Source organism: Dasypus novemcinctus, chromosome 4 (genome assembly GCF_030445035.2).
Source record: "Dasypus novemcinctus isolate mDasNov1 chromosome 4, mDasNov1.1.hap2, whole genome shotgun sequence".
NCBI lineage: Eukaryota > Metazoa > Chordata > Mammalia > Cingulata > Dasypodidae > Dasypus > Dasypus novemcinctus.
Window position 1 is genome coordinate 112,736,936 of NC_080676.1, and position 5,729 is coordinate 112,742,664.

The 5,729-nt window shown below is 36.9% G+C and overlaps 1 pseudogene; it reads right to left on the reverse strand.

Annotated features, from left to right (window-relative positions):
* Nucleotides 1–3,910: 3,910 nt before the first annotated feature.
* On the reverse strand, nucleotides 3,911–5,444 carry LOC101411281 (alpha-globin transcription factor CP2 pseudogene; annotated as a pseudogene).
* Nucleotides 5,445–5,729: the final 285 nt, after the last annotated feature.

Here is a 5,729-nt window from a genome sequence, read left to right on the forward strand (position 1 = left end):
CATCTACAATCAACTAAGGAGATTGCCTTTAGTCATGAGAGATGCTTATCCAATCAGTTGATGACTTAAAAAGGAGAAGTGATGATTTCAACAGTCAGAAGAATGAAACTTCATCTTTACTTCAACCAGTCAGCTCCTCCTAGGGAACTCACTGAGGACCTTCACAGGAGTTGCTCACTTGTGCCTACCCTATGGAATTTGGGTTTGTGCACCCTCACAATACAGTGGGACAATTTTATAAAATATCATATTTACAGATATCTCCTGTTAGTTCTGTTTCCCTAGAGAACCATAACAGACTGGGTCACTCCAGAAAAATCCATTTTGCATATAGGTGGTCCAGCCAACAGAAACTGTATTGAATATTTGCACTTCTTGCCAACAGTTCTGCTGTTGTCTCCCTCTCTTCCCTAGCCCCCCACCTGGGGAGCACTTCTGTATGCAGCACGACTTAGCGACTTCTGTACTATCTTCAATCTCTGTGGACTTGGGTCCCTGTGCCTGGATATGCATGGAGTTCTAATTTAGTACTGTGAGGAGTTTACAGTCTGTCCTTTGTGACTCCCACATGAGCAAACAAGGGAAGGAGAGGAGTACCAGCCAGCAGGACCTGAATGGAAATTTCCTACCTGATATTTTTCTTTTTCTTTGATTCAGTATTTGTGGAGTCCTTCTCCAGTCTCTATTGTCCTCCAGAGTTATAAGCAAATGGTGCTTATCCTTTTACTCTCTGATTCTCTGTGGAGACTTTTTCAGAGGATGTCTTATGTTGTCAAGTTGATCATGTCACTCAAAATCTTTTTTTTATATATTATTTTTAAAGAATTGTTATTCATTGAAGTATTTCAGTGTAACCTTAAAAGAAGTCCATATTATTTCCAGAAAATAGTATAATGCAGACCTTAATGCTGTTTTGAATGTATGTATATGACATTCACACACACACACACGTGCGCGCGCGACACTTTTTCCTTGAAACAGGCATCTGGGAAAAAATTCTCAGACTTTTGGGTTTCATACCACTAAATTCAATGCAGTGAATTTATATAATATATATAAATTTAATTTTATTTCTTGGTAAAGGTACCACAACATTTACAGTGGAAAAGAAGAAAGAAAATAAAATTATTGGTAGAATAATAGCTACTACATAGCTATTCCATCATTCTTCATACTGAGTCCTTTTCATTTTCTGAACAAATAGCCAATTGTTGGTGGAGTGAGTAGAGCTATTTAACTGTGCCAGCTACTACCACCTGCTGCAACTAATTAAGTGTGATTGTAAGGTAGTGAAGAGGTGGCACCATTACCATAACCACATGAAATTCTTGATTTGAGATAGTGCCCAGAATCTCAGGGCATTCAACCAACAAAGACAAATTGTTAAGTGATACAAAAGGTCTCTGAAACCATTTATTTAGAGCAGTGCTTTTGTTTGGGCTGCTTACTGCATCAGGTAAACTAGCGAATTAAATATATTTAATCCAATATCAGATTATTCAAATGAGCATGGAAGTTAAATCAACTACTATAATCCAACTAACTAGATTTTTTTTCATGAACATATTTGGTTTATCATAAAAGATAAAACATATGCCATTTGAATTAGAAATTAATCTCCCAAAAGTGCTTTGCATTATGAGATTTATCAAAAAATTTCAATGTTTTACAAAAGAGCTGTAAATGAGTATTTGTATCATTAACCACAAGTGGTTAGGAAGATTTTTATTACCTCTGAATGAAAAGCAGAATTAATTGAAAAGAATGAAATCAATTACTTTATCAGTATTACCCTATATAATACATTGACTCTGAAAATAGGGTCTTCAAAGAATTTTTAAATGGTGATACTCCATAGTAAATGGCAACCAGGTTTCCTTCAGTTAAGTCCCTTTCCTTCTCTGTATGGAACTATAATTAATATTTACAATGCCTAAGATTAAGATTTCCAAAGTGATATTAAGGAATGTAAATGAATAAAAATATAACATAATTGTTTTATAAATCTAGGTCAAAAACATTTCTAACCTTATTATTTTAAAAAGTAGAACCAAGGTAGTTCTTTTAAATTTAAATTATCCTGGTTATTGCTCTGATCCTCTCTGGGCAATGACATATATTGAGAAGCTGTGCATGTTAAAGGAGAAATAGTTATTGCAGCTAAGGGAAATATTAAAGATTAGCTAAATGAGTGAAAACAATTCCAGATAATTACTCCATTATATATCAATTTAATAAAGATTAAATTTATCATCACTTAAGATAATTAATCCCTGTGACTAGGGTTAAATTTCAAAATGTAACAGTAAAAAGAGGATGCAAGACAAAAACATGTCATGCTAGATATTTAGAGAGAGAGAAGTCATTTGTCAGGAAGGGGAAAAAGGTAAGCAGAGAAAGAAGGAAAGGAGGATGTGAGGAAAGAATGGAGGAAGGGAGTAGGCTATACTTCTCAGACTCCCAGGAAAGTAAAGAAAAATTTAAATCAGCATATAGAAATAAACTGTGATTCTGCTGTCTCAAAAGAAATTCTCTCTCTCTCTCTCTCTCTCTCTCTCTCTCTCTCTCTCTCTCTCTCTCTTCTCTCTCTCTCTCACACACACACACACACAGACATGCACACATGCACATGCATATTCATTCATAAAATTCAGATCATATGTAAAATTGCATGTATTTTTTTTATAAAAACATTTAAAATTGACCCAATGCTTTAACCACATGCAAATCCAAATCCAATACAGAATCTTTGAACATTACCTTTTTCACCTGAATGTAACCTGTAAAAGGATTACTGGATAAAACTTCACTTGTGAAAAAAGAAGACCCTTTGTCTTATACACTAACACTACCCCCATATAATTATTCTTAAGGAAGAACAAAAATATGTGGAAAGGGCATGATGGGTTGAGAATGAATTTCTTTGAACACTTACAGAAAGAATACTACATGAGTCAAAAAACTTCCTATGCCAATAGAGGATGCATAAAGGGGAAACAAATGATTTAACCTAACTCATGAATAAATATTCTAAGAAATTCATTAAAAACAGTGAACTTAGGAAGTTACAAATAATTCCAGTTTTCATCACCTCAAAGTCTACAAAGCTGATAAATGACAATGCTAAAAATGCATCAATGTTTTCATTTATTAGAGGTCTTAATTTGTTCCACATTATTTAAGTGTGGTTTGTAACTTTCAGTGATTGATTCCTATGTGCTCACTCAGTGTTATGCCCTATTCATCAGAAAAGAGACAGTAATAAACACTGGAGAGCACATACTATAGAGGGTGGCAATGTTGTGTGGTGGTTAGGAGCCAGACTGCATGGTTTGGATTTCAGCAGCCATTTTCTGTTATGGATAATAATATCTTTCATGTAGGTAGGGTTATTAATATAATTAAACAAGGAAATCCATTTAAAGAATTTATCACACTGCCTGTTACAAGTAAGTGCTCAATAAATGTTAGCTAAAATTGCTATTGAGAGTATTATTACAGGGAACCAAAAGAAAAATTCTCTCTCTGAATTTCTCTTCTTGGATGAAGTTCTCAAAGGGAGGCAACTGTGGCAAAAGGCAAGGATGCCTATATGTCTGGTGCAAAAATGATTCATTTTTATATTAGAAAAATTGCATGGTTACATATCAAAAACTTTAACATCTTTTAAACATCATAGAACTTCCATCATAATTATGTCCTACAAATGATGTGGAGTTTCTGTTGTTATTGAATCACAATAACATCCAGGAAATGACTGCAGAACCACATGTTGGGCAGTAATTTGTGGGTGTCACAAAAACTCGGGCCAACACAGAGAGCTGGGATTCCTCTTCCATGGCCTGGCCTCTCCCACACACAGTAAGATGAGTCAGGCTCCTTCAGACCTTCAAATTTCCATGCATGTCCCTCACATCCCCTTGCCAGATGTGAGCTTCCAAGAGATGAAGTTAGCAGCATGAAATATCCCTCTTCTATTATAGATTAATATATGATAGCTATCATTGGTTTTTGCTTTTCTGATGTCCAAAATAAAATGGGCTTCTTCCCAAAAGTTTTGTATCATCTCATCACTGATGAGCACATGGATTACTGTCAGCCCCTGTTTGTAGATCTGGCTTATCTGTTGAGGGCAAATGCTGAAAAGCTGAATAACTTTTTCTGTCAGTTCAACAGCTGTTAATTCTTCTAGATAGATGGCATGATACATGAAGAAATTACCATTTGTATCTCCAGCCTCATTTTTTTTCTGCTGCTGTGGCTGTTGCTCTCTCAACTGCAAGAATTATTAATAAACATAAATAGTTAACCTTGGCCATCCCATGTGGACTTTTATTGAATTAAAAGTCTGATTCCATCTGCAGGGCCACAGATTTAGTTCACATCATCTTTGGTTAGTTTAGTAAGTCTGTCCCTGAGAAGTTTGTGGAAAACCTTGTAAATGTAGAAAACCAGTTTTGATATAACCACTGCTGAGCTTCCAGAGGTGTGGCTATTGGCAGGAGGTTATCTGTGGCAGTTCTGGCTATTGGTTTGGTGAACCAGCTCCTTTCTGAAGAGAAAAACTGCTATGGGAACTCTTGAAATCAGCTAATGTGAAATTATTGACATGTGCTCCTGGGCCAAGGAGAACACTCTGCATCATTGCCTAATAGGAAGATAGATAGTTCTCCTTTTTATGAGGTATTTGTTTTTCCATTTTCTGGTTATCTGATTTTTGCTTTCAGTCTGCACCTTTGGCTTGAAGACTTTGATCTGGGAGCTCACTGAATGTAAGTGCTCAGTATATTCCCCATTCTCATTCTTTTTGAAGGTATCATTTTGTACTCGGAATGTCACACACTTTTCTCCACCATGTCTTATCATAGTAAACTATGTTAATACAGTCCACCTGGATAAACACAGATGGCCTAATACAGACTCAGAGAACCCCACTGTTTAGCTGGATTGAATTAGCCCTAGGATCTATTCTACCCCCAGACATCTATGGGTTATCTATGTGAAACATTCTACCTCCACATGGGTTCCACCTCCAGCCCTCCAGCTGCTGATGTTCAGTGTATTTTAGCTGTCTGTTATGGAGCACTACATGGGATGTATTTTTCACCAACTTGCCATTAATTTCTGGGAGTTCTAATTTCTTTTGTCTAGCATTTGGATTTTATAAGAATGTCTTTGATTAAGATACTGTACATCAGTATTTCATTATGGAGTTTCACTGCTGGAGAGGTAGCACCACAAAGCACATATTGGAAAGGTGGGATTTTATTCTCATTATCAGGAGGCAAAGCTGGCTCTTCCTCCTTGAAAATGAACAATGCAAGGTCATCCTTCACGCTATAGGCGTCAGCACCAAATTCCTGGCTGACAAATGACCAACTAGAATCAAAGTCCTGTACCAGTCCAGATGCATCCACCAAAGGCAGTTTCAGAGCTTGGACCATACTGGCACCATCCTTGTCCCCAGGAGACAAAGTTTCTTGTACAAAGGTGCATAGCATGTGTTTATCCAACAGGGACAAGACTAGAAAACTCCAAACCAAGATCTTCCACGCAGTGCTGATCAGAGACCCCAAAGTCTGAGAGGCACTGCCTACAAAGTCAATCTCCAGGGCCCTCTGTTGCTCTCTGCCTTTAGCTGCCCAGGCTTTCAAAAACTCTGCCGCCCAGTTCTCTGGAGTCTGAGGCCCCCATTGTTTACTTAAATCAGATTGCTCAGAGGCAATCCT